The sequence below is a fragment of the Oncorhynchus keta genome, chromosome 30 (assembly GCF_023373465.1).
Source record: "Oncorhynchus keta strain PuntledgeMale-10-30-2019 chromosome 30, Oket_V2, whole genome shotgun sequence".
NCBI classification, from domain to species: Eukaryota; Metazoa; Chordata; class Actinopteri; order Salmoniformes; family Salmonidae; genus Oncorhynchus; species Oncorhynchus keta.
In genome coordinates, this window is record NC_068450.1 from 26,738,116 (window position 1) to 26,765,130 (window position 27,015).

General features: G+C 47.2%; 1 protein-coding gene and 1 long non-coding RNA gene across 2 annotated transcripts in view; both read right to left on the minus strand.

Moving 5' to 3' along the window:
- LOC118375671 (slit homolog 3 protein-like) overlaps positions 1–27,015 on the minus strand; it is a 501,749-nt gene that overhangs the window by 291,765 nt on the left and 182,969 nt on the right. The window lies entirely within an intron of this gene.
- On the minus strand, positions 16,250–26,942 carry LOC127913963 (uncharacterized). Its single transcript, XR_008087428.1, has 3 exons — positions 26,882–26,942; positions 16,390–16,427; positions 16,250–16,351 (listed from the first exon to the last, which is right to left on the minus strand). It is a non-coding gene; the product is annotated as an uncharacterized LOC127913963 (long non-coding RNA).

A 27,015-nucleotide genomic window follows, 5' to 3' on the forward strand; every position in this document is an offset into this window, starting at 1 on the left:
CGGAACCCCTCGACAACATTCTGCTGAAAAGGCAGCGTCTGAAATTCAAAAATATCTTTTAGAAATATGTCACTTTCACACATTAACAAGTCCAATACAGCAAATGAAAGATAAAGATCTTGTTAATCTACCCATCGTGTCCGATTTAAAAAATGCTTTACAGCGAAAGCACAACATATGATTACGTTAGTCATAGCCAAGTAAAAAAAACACATCCATTTTTACAGCCAAAGATAGGAGTCACAAAAAGCAGAAATATAGATAACATTAATCACTAACCTTTGATGATCTTCATCAGATGATCCTCATAGGACATCATGTTACACAATACATATATGCATATTTATACCCAAAAATCTCAGTTTACATTGGCGCATTACGTGCAGTAATGTTTTGATTCCAAAACATCTGGTTATTTTGCAGAAATACTCATAATAAACATTGATAAATGATACAACTGTTATTCACAAAATTAAAGATAGACTTCTCATTAATGCAACCGCTGTCAGATTTCAAAAAAACTACGGAAAAAGCATAATCTGAGAACGGTGCTCAGAACCCAATCCAGCCAGAGAAATATCCACCATGTTGGAGTCAACAGAAGTTAGAAATAACACTATAAATATTCACTTACCTTTGATGATCTTCATCAGAAGGCACTCCCAGGAATCCCAGTTCGACAATAAATGACTGATTTGTTCCATAAAGTTCCATAAAGTCCATAATTTATGTCCAGATACCCACTTGTTAGCGTGTTCAGCCCAGTAATCCATCTTCATGAGGCATGAGCACTTCGTCCAGACAAAAACGAAGAGTTTCGTTACAGGTCGTAGAAACAAGTCAAATGATGTATAGAATCAATATTTAGGATGTTTTTAACATAAAACATCAATAATGTTCCAACCGGAGAATTCCTATGTCTGAAGAAAAGCAATGGAACGAGAGCTAACTGTCGGGAGCGTGCGTCATGAGCCTGAGACACTCTGCCAGACCACTGACTCAAACAGGTCTCATGAGCCCCTCCTTTATAGCAGAAGAACCATGAAACAAGTTTTTAAAGACGGTTGACATCTAGTGGAAGCCGTAGGAAGTGCAACTTGACTCCATTGACACTGTGTATTCGGTAGGCCAAGTTTTGAAAAACTACAAACCTCAGATTTCCCACTTCCCGGTTGGTTTTCGCCTACCATATGAGTTCTGTTATACTCACAGACATCATTCAAACAGTTTTAGAAACTTCAGAGTGGTTTCTATCCAATACTACTAATAATATGCATATATTAGCATCTGGGACAGAGTAGGAGCCAGTTCACTCTGGGCACGCTATTCATCCAAAAGTGAAAATGCTGCCCCCTATCCCAAAAGATTAAATAGCACCCTCAAAACACCAGTCTCAACGTCAACGGTGAAGAGGCGAATCGGGGATGCTAGCCTTCTAGGCAGAGTTCTTCTGTCCAGTGTCTGTGGTCTTTGACGTTGAGACACTGTTGACATTGAGACAGTCCTCTTTCTATTCTAGTTATAGCCAGTTTGTGCTGTTCTGCAAAAGGGAGTAATACACAGCGTTGAATGAGATCTTCAGTTTCTTGGCAATTTCTCACATGGACTAGCCTTAATTTCTCAGAACAAGAAAAGACTGACAAGTTTCAGAAGCAAGTTCTTTGTTTCTGTCCATTTTGAGCCTGTAATCGAACCCACAAATGCTGATGCTCCAGATACTCAACTTGTCTAAAGAAGGCCAGTTTTATTGCTTCTTTAATCAGAACAACCGTTTTCAGCTGTGCTAAGATAATTGCAAAAGGGTCTTCTAATGGTTAATTAGCCTTTTAAAATTATACATTTAGATTAGCTAACACAGCGTGCCATTGGAACACAGGAGTGATGGTTGCTGATAATGGGCCTCTGTATGCCTATGTAGATATTCCATAAAAAATCTGCCGTTTCCAGATACAATAGTCATTTACAACATTAACAATGTCTACACTTTATTTATGATCAATTTGATGTTATTTTAATGGACAAAAAAATTGGCTTTCCTTTCAAAAACAAGGACATTTCTAAGTGACTCCAAACTTTTGAACGGTTTGTATGAAATTTGTTAGATATTACTTGTTAGATATAACTGCACTGTCGGCGCTCGAAGAACAAGCATTTCGCAATACAAACAAACATCTTCTAATCACGTGTATGTGACCAATACAATTTGATTTGATTTGAGATGGCCTGTACTGGCTGGTATTGACACGGCTGGCCACTTTGGTCATTTTCACTGTTGTACAGTTGGAGCTACAGTTTCAGATGGGGGTCAGTTGTACTGAGGCTTTGGGGCTGGTGTCCAAGGGGATTACACAGCATCTGAGCACTACTTGGCCCTACTGCCAAGCGAAGGAAACTTCATTGGTTCAACTTAACAAGGGAAATTCAACATGTTCCTGGCATCTGTATCTCCTACACTATAAGCATTCATTTGAATGTGTCTGTTTTCCTGTGTTATGTGTTCATCACTGCTGGACATATCAATGATTAAAAGATTTGAGAGAGTAACAAAACGTTCATAGAAGCATTATACTGAGACTGCATGCAGGAGTAGTCTGTTACAGCATTTGATGTCTTTTCCAAAGGGCTCATCTGCCCGTGCACTGATCATGATGAAAAGAGGTTTATTTTCAGTCACATTATATGGTATGACACCAGATTGAACTGAGGCTGCAACTTCTGTTTCGTGCTCGAGAGGACAGTATCTATATTATGGCTGCCCTGAACTCACAGTTCTAAACAATTACCTGACAAGGCATCTGCTTTTTGTGAAGACATTATATTCAGAAAGAAGTAATGTAAAGATGTAAATATGTGATTAAAATACCAGCACACTAACAGGCAGACATGAAGGCAGTCCCTAGGCAGCTTTCTTTCTCTCTCTGTGGGTCTCTCAGTCCACTGTCCTCCCTAGCAGCCATAATGACACCTTATGATGGAGAAATACTCGGCTCATTTTCTTAGGTTTTCAAGACCATTCTGGCCTGTGTCATTATGGGCTAGATTAGAGTCCATGGGCCTCTAGTGGCCGCTACCATATGTGATGTGAGGGACTTTCTGTCTGGCACACACACACACACAGTCAGTGTTTATCTGAAACCCCTTAGTATTTACAGCATGTTAAACTGAGTTCTGCTTGCTTTTACAGTGTCAAACTCTAGCATCCCAGACTTGACTCCCTGATTGCCTGTCACGTTACTTTGACTGAAGAGCCTGGCACTGGGCCAAATTGCTGCCTGCCTCAGCTGACAGGGGGATTATTTATGGGACAGAACACACTAAATGCAGACAGAGTTGGAGAGGTATTCCCTAGATGTGTTCCAAATGGAACCCTATTCCCTATATAGTGCACTACTTTTGACCAGATCCCTATGGGTCCTGGTCAAATGTAGTGCACTATATAGTGAATAGGGTGCCGTTTTGGGACACATACCCTGTCTGACAGCAGGCCTTCATCCACAGTCCCTCAGATGCTGGGCCATTATTCTGTTAGCTCAGACTGGGGATCCTCTCACCACCTTCATGCCATGCTAAAAGCTCTTTCCTCTCTACACCAACTCTCCACCCCCCTCCATTGTCCAGCCCCTCGCCACCCCATCAATCTTCCCCATCCGTCAGCCTGTCTTCACGATCCTGTCAGGCCCATCCACAAGTTGAAAATCAGCTTGTTTTCTCTCCAAATGGTGAATAATGCATGCTGTGGTGAAAACCTGTGAAGTAATGCGCAAATCTAAATAACACCACACACTATGTGCCGGGAAATCTAAATAAATAAGAATAGAATGAAAGGACGGAAAGAAGTTGGCTTATGGCCTGCAAGAGTTCTGAAGAACCACTTCCTGTCAATTACTGTAAGGCTTGGACACTTCCTGACTGTTACTGCTAGGCTTGGATTAGACACTTAATGTCATTTACTGTTATGCTTGGATACTTCCTGTCATTTACTGTTAGGCTTGGACTCTTCCTATAATTTACTCTTAAGCTTGGCCACTACCAATCAATTACTGTTAGGCTTGGACACTACCTGTCAATTACTTAGGCTTGGACACTTCCTGACTATTACTGTTAGGCATGGACACTTCCTGTCATTTACTGTAAGGCATGGACACTTCCTGACTGTTACTGTTAGGCATGGACACTTCCTGTCATTTACTGTTAGGCTTGGACACCACCTGTCATTTACTGTTAGGCTTGGACACCACCTGTCATTTACTGTTAAGCTTGGACACCACCTGTCATTTACTGTTAGGCTTGGACACCACCTGTCATTTACTGTTAGGCTTGGACACCACCTGTCATTTACTGTTAGGCTTGGACACCACCTGTCATTTACTGTTAGGCTTGGACACCACCTGTCATTTACTGTTAGGCTTGGACACCACCTGTCATTTACTGTTAGGCTTGGACACCACCTGTCATTTACTGTTAGGCTTGGACACCACCTGTCATTTACTGTTAGGCTTGGACACCACCTGTCATTTACTGTTAGGCTTGGACACCACCTGTCATTTACTGTTAGGCTTGGACACCACCTGTCATTTACTGTTAGGCTTGGACACCACCTGTCATTTACTGTTAGGCTTGGACACCACCTGTCATTCATAGCCCCGGACTTCCTTAGATGGTGGTGGTGGGCCACCGAGGACAGGCTGAGAGAGTAGTGTGTTTCCATGCTTTGTGGGGTCGTGTGGCCATAAAAAGGGTATGAAAGCCATTTCTCTGGTTCCAGCTCCACTGGCCGGAGCGAAGCCTCCCCGTTGGGCTCTCTGGACAAACACACTTTAACGGATTAGCGCTGGAGGCATCAACCTGGAGCAACAGCATACCACCACTCAACTGGGTCAGGGAGGGAGGCTTTGTGGTGTGTGTGTGTCTAAAACCCTCTCTCTCAAGCCTCCCTAACAAGCCTCCTCATCTGTCTTGACCAGGGATTGGAACCGGTTCAGGGAACAGAACCGAAAACCGTAAAATAACAACATTTCCGAGGAACATAATCAGAACCGGGAACGAAAGTGATCTATACTTTTCCAGAACAGAACCGCTATTTTAAAAGCAAGGGAACTGGTTAATAACGTTCTTTTACATTCCAAATTATTTTTCAGTTCCACAACGAAGCACCAATGCAAAGCCCTCCCTCTGTCACTCAGAAATGTATTCCAGTGTCTTCCTGCCAACTGGAAATCTTTGCCAGTGTGTACGCGCGCGTGTAGGCAACATGCCCCTCCCCTTGGACGCTTTTGGCTTTACAAGCATCAGTAGGATACATTATTAGCGTGGATTAATAAAGTGGATTGTTTAAAAAAAAAGAAGTATGATAGCTAATTAAGGGTACGATAGTTATCACGTTTCACATTGGATTTATTAACTACAAAAAGGTAAGACGTGTTTTTATCTTAAATCCTGTGCTGCTCTAGCTAGCTCTGGTCCAACGTTAAGCCAACTCTCTGAAGTTCAAAGACATTCAAAGTTCCTTCATAGAAACCGCTACTGCGTAGGTATACTTCTGTGGGCCTAATTCAGGTAATGCATGTCTTAACAAGATGCCCAGTGCTTCAAGCAAAGCCTCCTTTTTCACCCTCTCTCGGTCTCTCCCCACCCACAACTCGCGCCCTACACTTGTCTTTCCAATGCATTTAAACAACTACAGCTTGTCTGCTCTGTTATGTACTGTAGCAAGCGGCTCTATCTGCACTGATTGGAGAAGTTATTTAATGTCGAGCTAAATGTAAAACAAATGTCGATTTCAGAGGTTTAAAACTAAACTATGTAAACCGTAACTTTTTGGGGGTTTGAACCAGTTCAGAACTGCTGGTCGGAAAAATGGAACGGACCCCCAAAAATAATGGTACACACACACACACACACACACACACACACACACACACACACACACACACACACACACACACACACACACACACACACACACACACACACACACACACACACACACACACACACACACACACACACACACACACACAGCCGGGAGCTGCCACTGCAGGATGATGGATTACACCCTGTAGAATGGAGCAGAATTCAATGGAGCAGCACTGTCCCAAGTGGATATGACATTGGTAAATGATGGCGATCGTACATAAAGCCCCGGTCATTACTCTACCAGGTTGACATATTAAAAGGTGCTAGGCAGTAGGCAGCAAGTTGTGATGGAGAGAGAGAGAAAAGAAAGAGAGAGGGAAAGAGAAAGAGAGAGAGCTCCAAGAGGTGACATCAGACTTTGTGACAAAATACCTAGACAACAAAATAAGAGAAGGCATTAGGAACACCAAACCCATACCATTCAGCTTTCTCTTTCAGCCGCCTGGTCTCCACAGCGAAACAGAGCATGGAGTCTTAACGGACAGTGAAAGCTGTTTAACTTAAGAGTGGAGAGGAGGGAGAGGAGAGAGTCTGGTAGGATATAGAGGAAATCTATCTGTTGTGATTCTAACCTGCATGGTCTGTATGAAGTGAGATGAGGGAGTTAGAGTGGGATGGAGTGAGATGGAATGGGTTGAAGAGAGATGGAGTGAGACAGAGGGAGATGGAGAGAGATGGAATGGGATGGAGAGAGATGGAATGGGATGGAGAGAGATGGAATGGGATGGAGAGAGATGGAATGGGATGGAGAGAGATGGAGTGAGACAGAGGGAGATGGAGAGAGATGGAATGGGATGGAGAGAGATGGAATGGGATGGAGAGAGATGGAATGAGACAGAGGGGGATGGAGAGAGATGGAATGGGATGGAGAGAGATGGAATGGGATGGAGAGAGATGGAGTGAGACAGAGGGAGATGGAGAGAGATGGAGTGAGACAGAGGGAGATGGAGAGAGATGGAATGGGATGGAGAGAGATGGAATGGGATGGAGAGAGATGGAGTGAGACAGAGGGAGATGGAGAGAGATGGAGTGAGACAGAGGGAGATGGAGAGAGATGGAATGGGATGGAGAGAGATGGAATGGGATGGAGAGAGATGGAGAGGGATGGAAAGAGATGGAGTGAGACAGAGGGAGATTGAGAGAGATGGAGTGAGACAGAGGGAGATGGAGAGAGATGGAGGGATATGAAGGAGATGGAAGAGATGGAGGGATATGAAGGAGATGGAGGAGATGGAAGAGATGGAGGGATATGAAGGAGATGGAAGAGATGGATATGAAGGAGATGGAAGAGATGGATATGAAGGAGATATGAAGGAGTTGGAAGAGATGGAGGGATATGAAGGAGATGGAAGAGATGGAGGGATATGAAGGAGTTGGAAGAGATGGAGGGATATGAAGCAGATGGAAGAGATGGAGGGATATGAAGGAGTTGGAAGAGATGGAGGGATATGAAGGAGATGGAAGAGATATGAAGGAGATGGAAGAGATTGAGGATATGAAGGAGATGGAAGAGATGGAGGGATATGAGGGAGATGGAGAGAGATGGAGTGGTATGGAAAGAGGTGGAGTGAGAGAGGGAGATGGAGAGAGATGGAGTGGGATGGAGAGAGATGGAGTGAGATGTAGTGGGATGGAGGAGATGGAGAGAAATGGAGTGAGATGGAGTGAGATGTAGAGAGATGGTTGGTAATGGAGGAGTTCGAGAGAGATGATGGAGATGGAAGAGATGGAGGGATATGAAGGAGATGGAAGAGATGGAGGGATATGAAGGAGATGGAAGAGATGGAGGGATATGAAGGAGATGGAAGAGATGGAGGGATATAAAGGAGATGGAGGAGATGGAGGGATATGAAGGAGATGGAAGAGATGGAGGGATATAAAGGAGATGGAAGAGATGGAGCGATATGAAGGAGATGGAAGAGATGGAGGGATATGAAGGAGATGGAGGAGATAGAGGGATATGAAGGAGATGGAAGAGATGGAGGGATATGAAGGAGATGGAAGAGATGGAGGGATATGAGGGAGATGGAGAGAGATGGAGTGGTATGGAAAGAGGTGGGTGAGAGAGGGAGATGGAGAGAGATGGAGTGGGTTGGAGAGAGATGGAGTGGGATGGAGAGAGATGGAGTGAGATGGAGTGAGATGTAGTGGGATGGAGGAGATGGAGAGAAATGGAGTGAGATGGAGTGAGATGTAGAGAGATGGTTGGTAATGGAGGAGTTCGAGAGAGATGATGGAGATGGAAGAGATGGAGGGATATGAAGGAGATGGAAGAGATGGAGGGATATGAAGGAGATGGAAGAGATGGAGGGATATAAAGGAGATGGAGGAGATAGAGGGATATGAACCAGATGGAAGAGATGGAGGGATATGAAGGAGATGGAAGAGATTGAGGGATATGAAGGAGATGGAAGAGATGGAGCGATATGAAGGAGATGGAAGAGATGGAGGGATATAAAGGAGATGGAAGAGATGGAGGGGGATGGAAGAGATGGAGATGGAAGAGATGGGGGATATGAAGGAGATGGAAGAGATGGAGGATATGAAGGAGATGGAAGAGATGGAGGGATATGAAGGAGATGGAAGAGATGGAGGGATATGAAGGAGATGGAAGAGATGGAGGGATATGAAGGAGATGGAAGAGATGGAGGGATATGAAGGAGATGGAAGAGATGGAGGGATATGAAGAAGAGATGGAAGAGATGGAGGGATATGAAGGAGATGGAAGAGAGAGGGATATGAAGGAGATGGAAGAGATGGAGGGATATGAAGGAGATGGAAGAGATGGAGGGATATGAAGGAGATGGAAGAGATGGAGGGATATGAAGGAGATGGAAGAGATGGAGGGATATGAAGGAGATGGAAGAGATGGAAGGGATGGAAGAGATGGAGGGAAGGAGATGGAAGAGATGGAGGGATATGAAGGAGATGGAAGAGATGGAGGGATATGAAGGAGATGGAAGAGATGGAGGGATATGAAGGAGATGGAAGAGATGGAGGGATATGAAGGAGATGGAAGAGATGGAGGGATATGAAGGAGATGGAAGAGATGGAGGGATATGAAGGAGATGGAAGAGATGGAGGGATATGAAGGAGATGGAAGAGATGGATGGAAGAGATGGGGATATGAAGGAGATGGAAGAGATGGAGGGATATGAAGGAGATGGAAGAGATGGAGGGATATGAAGGAGATGGAAGAGATGGAGGGATATGAAGGAGATGGAAGAGATGGAGGGATATGAAGGAGATGGAAGAGATGGAGGGATATGAAGGAGATGGAAGAGATGGAGGGATATGAAGGAGATGGAAGAGATGGAGGGATATGAAGGAGATGGAAGAGATGGATGGGGATATGAAGGAGATGGAAGAGATGGAGGGATATGAAGGAGATGGAAGAGATGGAGGGATATGAAGGAGATGGAAGAGATGGAGGGATATGAAGGAGATGGAAGAGATGGAGGGATATGAAGGAGATGGAAGAGATGGAGGGATATGAAGGAGATGGAAGAGATGGAGGGATATGAAGGAGATGGAAGAGATGGAGGGATATGAAGGAGATGGAAGAGATGGAGGGATATGAAGGAGATGGAAGAGATGGAGGGATATGAAGGAGATGGAAGAGATGGAGGGATATGAAGGAGATGGAAGAGATGGAGGGATATGAAGGAGATGGAAGAGATGGAGGGATATGAAGGAGATGGAAGAGATGGAGGGATATGAAGGAGATGGAAGAGATGGAGGGATATGAAGGAGATTAAGAGATGGAGGGATATGAAGGAGATGGAAGAGATGGAGGGATATGAAGGAGATGGAAGAGATGGAGGATATGAAGGAGATGGAAGAGATGGAGGGATATGAAGGAGATTAAGAGATGGAGGGATATGAAGGAGATGGAAGAGATGGAGGGATATGAAGGAGATGGAAGAGATGGAGGGATATGAAGGAGATGGAAGAGATGGAGGGATATGAAGGAGATGGAAGAGAAGGGATATGAAGGAGATGGAAGAGATGGAGGGATATGAAGGAGATGGAAGAGATGGAGGGATATGAAGGAGATGGAAGAGATGGAGGGATATGAAGGAGATGGAAGAGATGGAGGGATATGAAGAAGAGATGGAAGAGATGGGAGGGATGGAGGAGATGGAAGAGATGGAGGGATATGAAGGAGATGGAAGAGATGGAGGGATATGAAGGAGATGGAAGAGATGGAGGGATATGAAGGAGATGGAAGAGATGGAGGGATATGAAGGAGATGGAAGAGATGGAGGGATATGAAGGAGATGGAAGAGATGGAGGGATATGAAGAGAGATGGAAGAGATGGAGGGATATGAAGGAGATGGAAGAGATGGAGGGATATGAAGGAGATGGAAGAGATGGAGAGATGGATGAAGGAGATGGAAGAGATGAGGGATATGAAGGAGATGGAAGAGATGGAGGGATATGAAGGAGATGGAAGAGATGGAGGGAAGGAGATGGAAGAGATGGAGGGATATGAAGGAGATGGAAGAGATGGAGGGATATGAAGGAGATGGAAGAGATGGAGGGATATGAAGGAGATGGAAGAGATGGAGGGATATGAAGGAGATGGAAGAGATGGAGGGATATGGAGGGATAAGGAGATGGAAGAGATGGAGGGATATGAAGGAGATTAAGAGATGGAGGGATATGAAGGAGATTAAGAGATGGAGGGATATGAAGGAGATTAAGAGATGGATATGAAGGAGATGGAAGAGATGGAGGGATATGAAGGAGATGGAAGAGATGGAGGGATATGAAGGAGATGGAAGAGATGGAGGGATATGAAGGAGATTAAGAGATGGAGGGATATGAAGGAGATTAAGAGATGGAGGGATATATGAAGGAGATGGAAGAGATGGAGGGATATGAAGGAGATGGAAGAGATGGAGGGATATGAAGGAGATGGAAGAGATGGAGGGATATGAAGGAGGGATTAAGAGATGGAGGGATATGAAGGAGATGGAAGAGATGGAGGGATATGAAGGAGATGGAAGAGATGGAGGGATATGAAGGAGATGGAAGAGATGGAGGGATATGAAGGAGATGGAAGAGATGGAGGGATATGAAGGAGATGGAAGAGATGGAGGGATATGAAGGAGATTAAGAGATGGAGGGATATGAAGGAGATGGAAGAGATGGAGGGATATGAAGGAGATGGAAGAGATGGAGGGATATGAAGGAGATGGAAGAGATGGAGGGATATGAAGGAGATGGAAGAGATGGAGGGATATGAAGGAGATTAAGAGATGGAGGGATATGAAGGAGATTAAGAGATGGAGGGATATGAAGGAGATGGAAGAGATGGAGGGATATGAAGGAGATGGAAGAGATGGGGATATGAAGGAGATGGAGGGATATGAAGGAGATGGAAGAGATGGAGGGATATGAAGGAGATGGAAGAGATGGAGGGATAGATGAAGGATGGAGGGATTAAGAGATGGAGGGATATGAAGGAGATGGAAGAGATGGAGGGATATGAAGGAGATGGAGGGGAAGAGATGGAGGGATATGAAGGAGATGGAAGAGATGGAGGGATATGAAGGAGATGGAAGAGATGGAGGGATATGAAGGAGATGGAAGAGATGGAGGGATATGAAGGAGATGGAAGAGATGGAGGGATATGAAGGAGATGGAAGAGATGGAGGGATATGAAGGAGATGGAAGAGATGGAGGGATATGGAGGAGATGGAAGAGATGGAGGGATATGAAGGAGATGGAAGAGATGGAGGGATATGAAGGAGATGGAAGAGATGGAGGGATATGAAGGAGATGGAAGAGATGGAGGGATATGAAGGAGATGGAAGAGATGGAGGGATATGAAGGAGATGGAAGAGATGGAGGGATATGAAGGAGATGGAAGAGATGGAGGGATATGAAGGAGATGGAAGAGATGGAGGGATATGAAGGAGATGGAAGAGATGGAGGGATATGAAGGAGATGGAAGAGATGGAGGGATATGAAGGAGATGGAAGAGATGGAGGGATATGAAGGAGATGGAAGAGATGGAGGGATATGAAGGAGATGGATGGAAGAGATGGATGGGATATGAAGGAGATGGAAGAGATGGAGGGATATGAAGGAGATGGAAGAGATGGAGGGATATGAAGGAGATGGAAGAGATGGAGGGATATGAAGGAGATTAAGAGATGGAGGGATATGAAGGAGATTAAGAGATGGAGGGATATGAAGGAGATGGAAGAGATGGAGGGATATGAAGGAGATGGAAGAGATGGAGGGATATGAAGGAGATGGAAGAGATGGAGGGATATGAAGGAGATGGAGATAGAGATGGAGATGGGGATATGAAGGAGATTAAGAGATGGAGGGATATGGAAGAAGGAGGGATATGAAGGAGATGGAAGAGATGGAGGGATATGAAGGAGATGGAAGAGATGGAGGGATATGAAGGAGATGGAAGAGATGGATGGGGATATGAAGGAGATGGAAGAGATGGAGGGATATGAAGGAGATGGAAGAGATGGAGGGAAGAGATGGAGGGAGATGGAAGAGATGGAGGGATATGAAGGAGATGGAAGAGATGGAGGGATATGAAGGAGATGGAAGAGATGGAGGGGAAGAGATGGAGGGATATGAAGGAGATGGAAGAGATGGAGGGATATGAAGGAGATGGAAGAGATGGAGGGATATGAAGGAGATTAAGAGATGGAGGGATATGAAGAGGGATAGATGGAAGAGATGGAGGGATATGAAGGAGATGGAAGAGATGGAGGGATATGAAGGAGATGGAAGAGATGGAGGGATATGAAGGAGATGGAAGAGATGGAGGGATATGAAGGAGATTAAGAGATGGAGGGATATGAAGGAGATTAAGAGATGGAGGGATATGAAGGAGATGGAAGAGATGGAGGGATATGAAGGAGATGGAAGAGATGGAGGGATATGAAGGAGATGGAAGAGATGGAGGGATATGAAGGAGATTAAGAGATGGAGGGATATGAAGGAGATGGAAGAGATGGAGGGATATGAAGGAGATGGAAGAGATGGAGGGATATGAAGGAGATGGAAGAGATGGAGGGATATGAAGGAGATGGAAGAGATGGAGGGATATGAAGGAGATGGAAGAGATGGAGGGATATGAAGGAGATGGAAGAGAGAGATGGAGATGGAAGGATATGAAGGAGATGGAAGAGATGGAGGGATATGAAGGAGATGGAAGAGATGGAGGGATATGAAGGAGATGGAAGAGATGGAGGGATATGAAGGAGATGGAAGAGATGGAGGGATATGAAGGAGATGGAAGAGATGAGAGAAGGATATGAAGGAGATGGAAGAGATGGAGAGGATATGAAGGAGATGGAAGAGATGGAGGGATATGAAGGAGATGGAAGAGATGGAGGGATATGAAGGAGATGGAAGAGATGGAGGGATATGAAGGAGATGGAAGAGATGGAGGGATATGGAAGAAGGAGATGGAAGAGATGGAGGGATATGAAGGAGATGGAAGAGATGGAGGGATATGAAGGAGATGGAAGAGATGGAGGGATATGAAGGAAGGAGATGGAAGAGATGATGGAGGGATATGAAGGAGATGGAAGAGATGGAGGGATATGAAGGAGATGGAAGAGATGGAGGGATATGAAGGAGATGGAAGAGATGGAGGGATATGAAGGAGATGGAAGAAGAGGATATGAAGGAGATGGAAAGATGGAGGGATATGAAGGAAGATGGAAGAGATGGAGGGATATGAAGGAGATGGAAGAGATGGAGGGATATGAAGGAGATGGAGGGATATGAAGGAGATGGAGGGATATGAAGGAGATGGAAGAGATGGAGGGATATGAAGGAGATGGAAGAGATGGAGGGATATGAAGGAGATGGAAGAGATGGAGGGATATGAAGGAGATGGAAGAGATGGAGGGATATGAAGGAGATTAAGAGATGGAGGATGGATATTTTATGTATCCTTTATTTTACCAGGTAAATTGACTGAGAACACGTTCTCATTTACAGCAACGACCTGGGGAATAGTTACAGGGGAGAGGAAGGGGATGAATGAGCCAATTGTAAACTGGGGATTATTAGATGACCGTGATGGTTTGTGGGCCAGATTGGGAATCGAGGTTAACACCCCTACTCTTACGGTAACTGCCATGGGATCTTTAATTACCTCAGAGAGTCAGGACACCCATTTAACATGGGTGTCCATTTAACATTATTGGGGACACAGCCTACACAGGGCAGTGTCCCCAATAAAGGAGATGGAAGATATGAAGGAGATGGAAGAGATGGAGGGATATAAAGGAGATGGAGGGATATGAAGGAGATGGAGGAGATTGAGAGAGATGGAGGAGATGGAGAGAGATGGAGTGGGAATGAGGGAGATGGAGGGGATAGAGTAGGATGGAGGGAGATGGAGGAGATGGAGGGAGCTGAAGCCCTCAGCTCAGCGACGTTAGATAGTTAATGAGACCTGCAGATGTGAGAGGCTCATTGGGGACCCCACGTCTAGACCTGATGGGGACATTTGCATAACGGTCGGAGGTAACGGCAGAAAGGCATCATTCACCCAGAGCAGGAATTCCTATATCCAGTAGGTGAGGGACTCTTGGGGCGATGTCGGTCTGGGGCGGGAAGGCCAAACATAGGAAGTACAGAACCAGGAAAGACTTCCTTCAGGTACGTGTGGCAACACACTTATCACAGATATATCTGTGACCCCGGCATGTTACACATGAATCAGCACCGGGTCAGGGCGCGTTGAGGTGGATTTTATGCATTGGAGGGCAAAGCGTTGCAAACGCAACAGCCCACATCCAACCCGTAGGTAGAGAGAGAGACACCGCAGAGATACAGATGTACATACCAGACACAGACCAGACACACAGAGCAGATAGATAGACCAGACAGACAGATAGACCAGACAGACAGACCAGACCAGACCAGACCAGACCAGACCAGACCAGACCAGACCAGACAGACAGACAGACAGACAGACAGACAGACAGACAGACAGACAGACAGACAGACAGACAGACAGACCAGACCAGACCAGACCAGACCAGACCAGACCAGACACAGACCAGACAGACTGACCAGACAGATGGACCAGACAGACAGGCAGACCAGACACAAACAGACCAGAGGAACCAGACAGACCAGACAAACAGACCAGACAGATAGACCAAACAGACAGACCAGACAGACCAGAAACAAACAGACCAGACTGACAGACTAGACAGACAGACCAGACAGCCAGACATCCCAGACAGACAGACAGACAGACAGACAGACAGACAGACAGACAGACAGACAGACAGACAGACAGACAGACAGACAGACAGACCAGACCGACTAGACAGACAGACCAGACAGACACAAACAGACCAGACAGACAGACAGACAGACAGACCAGACAAACAGACAGACCAGACATACAGACAGACCAGACCAGACCAGACCAGACAGACAGACAGACAGACAGACAGACAGACAGACAGACAGACAGACAGACAGACAGACAGACGACAGACAGACCTTAATGAAAAACAGAGGCTGCTGGGGTGTTCTGAGCGTGGGAGGGAAGAGGACTTAGGAATGGTGCCTAGAACAAAACCTAATTAAATCCAATCATCGATCGGCTGATACTTTGAACAAATTAGTCAGACTCACAAACCTGTCCGCCCGTGCTGTCTGCTCGCTTAATGGGCAAGCATCTCAATCTGCCAGAGTCCGGGCTCATTCCCCGGGTAACTCTGTTGTCAATGCCAGTAGTCAAGGTAACATGTGTGAGTGTGTGTGTATGTTGCAGCTGTGCTCAGAGAGACATAAAAACGCCCTGCAGAGGACCTGTTCTTTGTTCCTGTTTGAAGTGTGACAGATTCCACCCAGCTGCTGTGTTATGGTGTTAAGACAGTGGGAGAGGGGGGAGAGCCTGACTCTCCTGGGCCTGTATTCACAAAGCATGTCAGAGAAGGAGTGCTGATCTAGGATCAGATCCCTGTGTATTATTGAATATGATCAGCACTCTGTCTCTGAGAGGCTTTGTGGATATGGGGATCGTTGCACTGTTATCCAGCTCAAAGACAACTCCAAGTTGCAGTTCATTTATCCCACCTAACCTAGAGGGCTACAATTAGGTTCATTTATCCCACCTAACCTGGAGAGCTGCAATTAGGTTCATTTATCCCAACTAACCTGGAGGGCTACAATTAGGTTCATTTATCCCACCTAACCTGGAGAGCTGCAATTAGGTTCATTTATCCCAACTAACCTGGATGGCAGCAATTAGGTTCATTTATCCCACCTAACCTGGAGGGCAGCACTGAGGATCAGTTATCCCATCTAACATGGAGGGCAGCACTTAGGATCAGTCATCCCACCTAACCTGGAGGGCAGCATTTAGGTTCATTTATCCCACCTAACCTGGATGACAGCACTGAGGATCAGTTATCCCATCTAACCTGGATGGCAGCACTGAGGTTCAGTTATCCTACCTAACCTGGATGACAGCACTTTGGTACATTTATCCCACCTAACCTGGAGGGCAGCACTGAGGTTCAGTTATCCCACCTAAGCTGGAGGGCAGCACTGAGGTTCAGTTATCCCACCTAACCTGGAGGGTAGCACTGAGGTTCAGTTATCCCACCTGACCTGAATGACAGCACTGAGGTTCAGTTATCCCACCTAACCTGGAGGGCAGAACTGAGGTTCAGTTATCCCACCTAACCTGGAGGGCAGAACTGAGGTTCAGTTATCCCACCTAACCTGAAAGGCTGCACTTTGGTTAATTTATCCCACCTAACCTGGAGGGCAGCACTGAGGTTCAGTTATCCCAACTAACCTGGAGGGCAGCATTTAGGTTAAGTTATCCCACCTAACCTGGAGGGCAGCACTGAGGTTCAGTTATCCCACCTAACCTGGAGGGCAGAATTTAGGTTAATTTATCCCACCTAACCCGGAGGGCAGTACTGAGGTTCAGTTATCCCACCTAACCCGGAGGGCAGCACTGAGGTTCAGTTATCCCACTTAACCTGGAGGGCAGCACTGAGGTTCAGTTATCCCACCTAACCTGGAGGTCAGCACTGAGGTTCAGTTATCCCACCTAGCCTGGAGGGCAGCATTTAGGTTTATTTATCCCACCTAACCTGGAGGGCAGCACTGAGGTTCAGTTATCCCACCTAACCTCGAGGGCAGCATTTAGGTTAATTTATCCCACCTAACCTGGAGGGCAGCACGGAGGTTCATTTATCCCACCTAACCTGGAGGGCAGCACTGAGTTTCAGTTGTCCCACCTATAACCTGGAGGGCAGCACTGAGGTTCAGTTATCCCACCTAACCTGGAGGGTAGCACTGAGGTTCAGTTGTCCCACCTAACCTGGAGGGCAGTACTTAGGTTAATTTATCCCACCGAACCTGGAGGGCAGCATTTAGGTTCAGTTATCCCACCTAACCTGGATGGCTGCACTTTGGTTCATTTATCCCACCTAACCTGGAGGGAAGCATTTAGGTTAATTTATCCCACCTAACCTGGAGGTCAGCACGGAGGTTCAGTTATCCCACCTAACCTGGAGGGCAGCATTTAGGTTCAGTTATCCCACCTAACCTGGAGGACAGCATTTAGGTTCAGTTATCCCACCTAACCTGGAGGGCAGTACTTAGGTTAATTTATCCCACCTAACCTGGAGGGCAGCATTTAGGTTCATTTATCCCACCTAACCTGGATGGCAGCACTGAGGTTCATTTATCCCACCTAACCTGGAGGAAAGCACTTAGGATCAGTCATCCCACCTAACCTGGAGGGCAGCATTTAGGTTCATTTATCCCACCTAACTTGGAGGTCAGCACCGAGGTTCACTTATCCCACCTAACCTGGAGGGCAGCACTGAGGTTCAGTTATCCCACCTAACCTGGAGGGCAGTACTGAGGTTCAGTTATCCCACCTAACCTGGAGGGCAGCATTTAGGTTAATTTATCCCACCTAACCTGGAGGGCAGCACTGAGGTTCAGTTATCCCACCTAACCTGGAGGGCAGCATTTAGGTTAATTTATCCCACCTAACCTGGAGGGCAGCACTGAGGTTCAGTTATCCCACCTAACCTGGAGGGCAGCATTTAGGTTAATTTATCCCACCTAACCTGGAGGGCAGTACTGAGGTTCAGTTATCCCACCTAACCCGGAGGGCAGCACTGAGGTTCAGTTATCCCACTTAACCTGGAGGGCAGCACTGAGGTTCAGTTATCCCACCTAACCTGGAGGTCAGCACTGAGGTTCAGTTATCCCACCTAACCTGGAGGGCAGCATTTAGGTTAATTTATCCCACCTAACCTGGAGGGCAGCACTGAGGTTCATTTATCCCACCTAACCTGGAGGGAAGCATTTAGGTTAATTTATCCCACCGAACCTGGAGGGCAGTACTGAGCTTCAGTTATCCCACCTAACCTGGAGGGCAGCATTTAGGTTAATTTATCCCACCTAACCTGGAGGGCAGCACTGAGGTTCAGTTATCCCACCTAACCTGGAGGGTAGCACTGAGGTTCAGTTGTCCCACCTAACCTGGAGGGCAGTACTTAGGTTAATTTATCCCACCGAACCTGGAGGGCAGCATTTAGGTTCAGTTATCCCACCTAACCTGGATGGCTGCACTTTGGTTCATTTATCCCACCTAACCTGGAGGAAGCATTTAGGTTCAGTTATCCCACCTAACCTGGATGGCTGCACTTTGGTTCATTTATCCCACCTAACCTGGAGGGAAGCATTTAGGTTAATTTATCCCACCTAACCTGGAGGTCAGCACGGAGGTTCAGTTATCCCACCTAACCTGGAGGGCAGCATTTAGGTTCAGTTATCCCACCTAACCTGGAGGACAGCATTTAGGTTCAGTTATCCCACCTAACCTGGAGGGCAGCACTTAGGATCATTTATCCCACCTAACCTGGAGGGCAGCATTTAGGTTCATTTATCCCACCTAACCTGGATGGCAGCACTGAGGTTCATTTATCCCACCTAACCTGGAGGAAAGCACTTAGGATCAGTCATCCCACCTAACCTGGAGGGCAGCATTTAGGTTCATTTATCCCACCTAACTTGGAGGTCAGCACCGAGGTTCACTTATCCCACCTAACCTGGAGGGCAGCACTGAGGTTCAGTTATCCCACCGAACCTGGAGGGCAGTACTGAGGTTCAGTTATCCCACCTAACCTGGAGGGCAGCATTTAGGTTAATTTATCCCACCTAACCTGGAGGGCAGCACTGAGGTTCAGTTATCCCACCTAACCTGGAGGCCAGCATTTAGGTTAATTTATCCCACCTAACCTGGAGGGCAGCACTGAGGTTCAGTTATCCCACCTAACCCGGAGGGTAGCACTGAGGTTCAGTTGTCCCACCTAACCTGGAGGGCAGTACTTAGGTTAATTTATCCCACCGAACCTGGAGGGCAGCATTTAGGTTCAGTTATCCCACCTAACCTGGATGGCTGCACTTTGGTTCATTTATCCCACCTAACCTGGAGGGAAGCATTTAGGTTAATTTATCCCACCTAACCTGGAGGTCAGCACTGAGGTTCAGTTATCCCACCTAACCTGGAGGGCAGCATTTAGGTTCAGTTATCCCACCTAACCTGGAGGACAGCATTTAGGTTCAGTTATCCCACCTAACCTGGAGGGCAGTACTTAGGTTAATTTATCCCACCTAACCTGGAGGGCAGTACTTAGGTTAATTTATCCCACCTAACCTGGAGGGCAGTACTTAGGTTCATTTATCCCACCGAACCTGGAGGGCAGCATTTAGGTTCAGTTATCCCACCTAACCTGGATGGCTGCACTTTGGTTCATTTATCCCACTTAACCTGGAGGAAGAAGCATTTAGGTTAATTTATCCCACCTAACCTGGAGGGCAGCACTGAGGTTCAGTTATCCCACCTAACCTGGAGGGCAGCACTGAGGTTCAGTTATCCCACCTAACCTGGAGGGCAGCACTGAGGTTCAGTTATCCCACCTAACCTGGAGGGCAGCACTTAGGTTCAGTTATCCCACCTAACCTGGAGGGCAGCACTGAGGTTCAGTTATCCCACCTAACCTGGAGGGCAGCACTTAGGTTCAGTTATCCCACCTAACCTGGAGGGCAGTACTTAGGTTCATTTATCCCACCTAACCTGGAGGTCAGCACTGAGGTTCAGTTATCCCACCAAAGCTGAAGGGCAGAACTGAGATTAATTTATCCCACCTAACCTGAAAGGCTGCACTTTGGTTCATTTATACCACCTAACCTGGAGGGCAGCATTTGGGTTAATTTATCCCACCTAACCTGGAGGGCAGCATTTAGGTTCATTTATCCCACCTAACCTGGAGGGCAGCATTTAGGTTAATTTATCCCACCTAACCTGGAGGGCAGCATTTAGGTTAATTTATCCCACCTAACCTGGAGGGCAGCACTGAGGTTCAGTTATCCCACCTAACCTGGAGGGCAGCATTTAGGTTAATTTATCCCACCTAACCTGGAGGGCAGCACTGAGGTTCAGTTATCCCACCTAACCTGGAGGGCAGCATTTAGGTTAATTTATCCCACCTAACCTGGAGGGCAGCACTGAGGTTCAGTTATCCCACCTAACCTGGAGGGCAGCACTGAGGTTCAGTTATCCCACCTAACCTGGAGGGCAGCACTGAGGTTCAGTTATCCCACCTAACCTGGAGGGCAGCACTGAGGTTCAGTTATCCCACCTAACCTGGAGGGCAGCACTGAGGTTCAGTTATCCCACCTAACCTGGAGGGCAGCACTGAGGTTCAGTTATCCCACCTAACCTGGAGGGCAGCACTGAGTTTCAGTTGTCCCACCTAACCTGGAGGGCAGCACTTAGGTTCAGTTATCCCACCTAATCTGGAGGGTAGCACTGAGGTTCAGTTGTCCCACCTAACCCGGAGGGCAGTACTTAGGTTCATTTATCCCACTTAACCTGGGGGGCAGTACTTAGGTTAATTTGTCCCACCTAACCTTAGGGAAACATTTGGGTTAATTTATCCCACCTAACCTGGAGGGCAGCATTTAGGTTAATTTATCCCACCTAACCTGGAGGTCAGCACTGGAGGTTCAGTTATCCCACCTAACCTGGAGGGCAGCACTTAGGTTCAGTTATCCCACCTAATCTGGAGGGTAGCACTGAGGTTCAGTTGTCCCACCTAACCCGGAGGGCAGTACTTAGGTTCATTTATCCCACTTAACCTGGGGGGCAGTACTTAGGTTAATTTGTCCCACCTAACCTTAGGGAAACATTTGGGTTAATTTATCCCACCTAACCTGGAGGGCAGCATTTAGGTTCATTTATCCCACCTAACCTGGAGGGCAGCATTTAGGTTAATTTATCCCACCTAACCTGGATGGCTGCACTTTGGTTCATTTATCCCACTTAACCTGGAGGAAGAAGCATTTAGGTTAATTTATCCCACCTAACCTGGAGGGCAGCACTGAGGTTCAGTTATCCCACCTAACCTGGAGGGCAGCACTGAGGTTCAGTTATCCCACCTAACCTGGAGGGCAGCACTGAGGTTCAGTTATCCCACCGAACCTGGAGGGCAGCATTTAGGTTCACTTCTCCCACCTAACCTGGAAGGCAGCACTGAGGTTCAGTTATCCCACCTAACCTGGAGGGCAGTAGTTAGGTTAATTTATCCCACCTAACCTGGAGGGCAGCACTTAGGTTCAGTTATCCCATATAACCTGGAGGGCAGCACTTAGGTTCAGTTATCCCACCGAACCTGGAGGGCAGCATTTAGGTTAATTTATCCCACCTAACCTGAAAGGCTGCACTTTGGTTCATTTATACCACCTAACCTGGAGGGCAGCATTTAGGTTAATTTATCCCACCTATCCTGGAGGGCAGCATTTAGGTTCAGTTATCCCACCTAACCTGGATGGCAGTACTTAGGTTAATTTATCCCATCTAACCTGGAGGGCAGTACTGAGGTTCATTTATCCCACCTAACCTGGAGGCCAGCACTGAGGTTCAGTTATCCCACCTAACCTGGAGGGCAGCACTGAGGTTCAGTTATCCCACCTAACCTGGAGGGTAGCACTGAGGTTCAGTTATCCCACCTGACCTGAATGACAGCACTGAGGTTCAGTTATCCCACCAAAGCTGGAGGGCAGAACTGAGGTTCAGTTATCCCACCTAACCTGGATGGCAGCACTGAGGTTCAGTTATCCCACCTAACCTGGAGGGCAGAACTGAGATTCATTTATCCCACCTAACCTGAAAGACTGCACTTTGGTTCATTTATACCACCTAACCTGGAGGGCAGCATTTAGGTTCATTTATCCCACCTAACCTGGAGGTCAGAACTGAGGTTCACTTCTCCCACCTAACCTGGAAGGCAGCACTGAGGTTCAGTTATCCCACCTAACCTGGAGGGCAGTAGTTAGGTTAAGTTATCCCACCTAACCTGGAGGGCAACCCTGAGGTTCATTTATCCCACCTAACCAGGAGGGCAGAACTGAGGTTCAGTTATCCCACCTAACCTGGAGGGCAGAACTGAGGTTCAGTTATCCCACCTAACCTGGAGGGCAGAACTGAGGTTCAGTTATCCCACCTAACCTGGAGGGCAGAACTGAGGTTCATTTATCCCACCTAACCTGGAGGGCAGCACTGAGGTTCAGTTATCCCACCTAACCTGGAGGGCAGCACTGAGGTTCAGTTATCCCACCTAACCTGGAGGGCAGCACTGAGGTTCAGTTATCCCACCTAACCTGGAGGGCAGCACTGAGGTTCAGTTATCCCACCTAACCTGGAGGGCAGCACTTAGGTTCAGTTATCCCACCTAACCTGGAGGGCAGCATTCAGGTTAATTTATCCCACCTAACCTGGAGGGCAGCACTGAGGTTCAGTTATCCCATATAACCTGGAGGGCAGCACTTAGGTTCAGTTATCCCACCTAACCTGGAGGGCAACCCTGAGGTTCATTTATCCCACCCAACCTGGAGGGCAGCACTGAGTTTCAGTTGTCCCACCTATAACCTGGAGGGCAGCACTGAGGTTCAGTTATCCCACCTAACCTGGAGGGTAGCACTGAGGTTCAGTTGTCCCACCTAACCCGGAGGGCAGTACTTAGGTTAATTTATCCCACCGAACCTGGAGGGCAGCATTTAGGTTCAGTTATCCCACCTAACCTGGATGGCTGCACTTTGGTTCATTTATCCCACCTAACCTGGAGGGAAGCATTTAGGTTAATTTATCCCACCTAACCTGGAGGTCAGCACTGAGGTTCAGTTATCCCACCTAACCTGGAGGGCAGCATTTAGGTTCAGTTATCCCACCTAACCTGGAGGACAGCATTTAGGTTCAGTTATCCCACCTAACCTGGAGGGCAGTACTTAGGTTAATTTATCCCACCTAACCTGGAGGGCAGTACTTAGGTTAATTTATCCCACCTAACCTGGAGGGCAGTACTTAGGTTAATTTATCCCACCGAACCTGGAGGGCAGCATTTAGGTTCAGTTATCCCACCTAACCTGGATGGCTGCACTTTGGTTCATTTATCCCACTTAACCTGGAGGGAAGCATTTAGGTTAATTTATCCCACCTAAAATGGAGGTCAGCACTGAGGTTCAGTTATCCCACCTAACCTGGAGGGCAGCACTGAGGTTCAGTTATCCCACCTAACCTGGAGGGCAGCACTGAGGTTCAGTTATCCCACCTAACCTGGAGGGCAGCACTTAGGTTCAGTTATCCCACCTAACCTGGAGGGCAGCACTTAGGTTCAGTTATCCCACCGAACCTGGAGGGCAGCATTTAGGTTCAGTTATCCCACCTAACCTGGAGGGCAGTACTTAGGTTAATTTATCCCACCTAACCTGGAGGGCAGCACTGAGGTTCAGTTATCCCACCAAAGCTGGAGGGCAGAACTGAGATTAATTTATCCCACCTAACCTGAAAGGCTGCACTTTGGTTCATTTATACCACCTAACCTGGAGGGCAGCATTTAGGTTAATTTATCCCACCTAACCTGGAGGGCAGCATTTATGTTCAGTTATCCCACCTAACCTGGATGGCAGTACTCAGGTTAATTTATCCCATCTAACCTGGAGGGCAGTACTGAGGTTCATTTATCCCACCTAACCTGAAAGGCTGCACTTTGGTTCATTTATCCCACCTAACCTGGAGGGAAGCACTGAGGTTCATTTATCCCACCTAACCTGGAGGGCAGCACTGAGGTTCAGTTATCCCACCTAACCTGGAGGGCAGCACTGAGGTTCAGTTATCCCACCTAACCTGGAGGGTAGCACTGAGGTTCAGTTATCCCACCAAAGCTGGAGGGCAGAACTGAGGTTCAGTTATCCCACCTAACCTGGATGGCAGCACTGAGGTTCAGTTATCCCACCTAACCTGGAGGGCAGAACTGAGATTCATTTATCCCACCTAACCTGAAAGACTGCACTTTGGTTCATTTATACCACCTAACCTGGAGGGCAGCATTTAGGTTAATTTATCCCACCTAACCTGGAGGGCAGCATTTAGGTTCAGTTATCCCACCTAACCTGGATGGCAGTACTTAGGTTAATTTATCCCATCTAACCTGGAGGGCAGTACTGAGGTTCATTGATCCCACCTAACCTGAAAGGCTGCACTTTGGTTCATTTATCCCACCTAACCTGGAGGGAAGCATTTAGGTTAATTTATCCCACCTAACCTGGAGGGCAGCACTGAGGTTCAGTTATCCCATCTAACCTGGAGGGCAGCACTGAGGTTCAGTTATCCCACCTAACCTGGAGGGTAGCACTGAGGTTCAGTTATCCCACCTAACCTGGAGGGCAGAACTGAGGTTCAGTTATCCCACCTAACCTGGATGGCAGCACTGAGGTTCAGTTATCCCACCTAACCTGGATGGCAGCACTGAGGTTCAGTTATCCCACCTAACCTGGAGGGCAGAACTGAGATTAATTTATCCCACCTAACCTGAAAGACTGCACTTTGGTTCATTTATACCACCTAACCTGGAGGGCAGCATTTAGGTTCATTTATCCCACCTAACCTGGAGGTCAGAACTGAGGTTCACTTCTCCCACCTAACCTGGAAGGCAGCACTGAGGTTCAGTTATCCCACCTAACCTGGAGGGCAGTAGTTAGGCTAATTTATCCCACCTAACCTGGAGGGCAACACTGAGGTTCATTTATCCCACCTAACCTGGAGGGCAGCACTGAGGTTCAGTTATCCCACCTAACCTGGAGGGCAGAACTGAGGTTCAGTTATCCCACCTAACCTGGAGGGCAGCACTGAGGTTCAGTTATCCCACCTAACCTGGAGGGCAGAACTGAGGTTCATTTATCCCACCTAACCTGGAGGGCAGCACTGAGGTTCAGTTATCCCACCTAACCTGGAGGGCAGCACTGAGGTTCAGTTATCCCACCTAACCTGGAGGGCAGCACTGAGGTTCAGTTATCCCACCTAACCTGGAGGGCAGCACTGAGGTTCAGTTATCCCACCTAACCTGGAGGGCAGCACTGAGGTTCAGTTATCCCACCTAACCTGGAGGGCAGCATTTAGGTTAATTTATCCCACCTAACCTGGAGGGCAGCACTGAGGTTCAGTTATCCCACCTAACCTGGAGGGCAGCATTTAGGTTAATTTATCCCACCTAACCTGGAGGGCAGCACTGAGGTTCAGTTATCCCACCTAACCTGGAGGGCAGCACTGAGTTTCAGTTGTCCCACCTAACCTGGAGGGCAGCACTGAGGTTCAGTTATCCCACCTAACCTGGAGGGTAGCACTGAGGTTCAGTTGTCCCACCTAACCTGGAGGGCAGTACTTAGGTTAATTTATCCCACCGAACCTGGAGGGCAGCATTTAGGTTCAGTTATCCCACCTAACCTGGATGGCTGCACTTTGGTTCATTTATCCCACCTAACCTGGAGGAAGCATTTAGGTTAATTTATCCCACCTAACCTGGAGGTCAGCACTGAGGTTCAGTTATCCCACCTAACCTGGAGGGCAGCATTTAGGTTCAGTTATCCCACCTAACCTGGAGGACAGCATTTAGGTTCAGTTATCCCACCTAACCTGGAGGGCAGTACTTAGGTTAATTTATCCCACCTAACCTGGAGGGCAGTACTTAGGTTAATTTATCCCACCTAACCTGGAGGGCAGTACTTAGGTTAATTTATCCCACCGAACCTGGAGGGCAGCATTTAGGTTTAGTTATCCCACCTAACCTGGATGGCTGCACTTTGGTTCATTTATCCCACTTAACCTGGAGGAAGCATTTAGGTTAATTTATCCCACCTAAAATGGAGGTCAGCACTGAGGTTCAGTTATCCCACCTAACCTGGAGGGCAGCACTGAGGTTCAGTTATCCCACCTAACCTGGAGGGCAGCACTGAGGTTCAGTTATCCCACCTAACCTGGAGGGCAGCACTTAGGTTCAGTTATCCCACCTAACCTGGAGGGCAGCACTGAGGTTCAGTTATCCCACCTAACCTGGAGGGCAGCACTTAGGTTCAGTTATCCCACCTAACCTGGAGGGCAGTACTTAGGTTAATTTATCCCACCTAACCTGGAGGGCAGCACTGAGGTTCAGTTATCCCACCAAAGCTGGAGGGCAGAACTGAGATTAATTTATCCCACCTAACCTGAAAGGCTGCACTTTGGTTCATTTATACCACCTAACCTGGAGGGCAGCATTTAGGTTAATTTATCCCACCTATCCTGGAGGGCAGCATTTAGGTTCAGTTATCCCACCTAACCTGGATGGCAGTACTCAGGTTAATTTATCCCATCTAACCTGGAGGGCAGTACTGAGGTTCATTTATCCCACCTAACCTGAAAGGCTGCACTTTGGTTCATTTATCCCACCTAACCTGGAGGGCAGCACTGAGGTTAATTTATCCCACCTAACCTGGAGGGCAGCACTGAGGTTCAGTTATCCCACCTAACCTGGAGGGCAGCACTGAGGTTCAGTTATCCCACCTAACCTGGAGGGCAGCACTGAGGTTCAGTTATCCCACCTAAGCTGGAGGGCAGAACTGAGGTTCAGTTATCCCACCTAACCTGGATGGCAGCACTGAGGTTCAGTTATCCCACCTAACCTGGAGGGCAGAACTGAGATTCATTTATCCCACCTAACCTGAAAGACTGCACT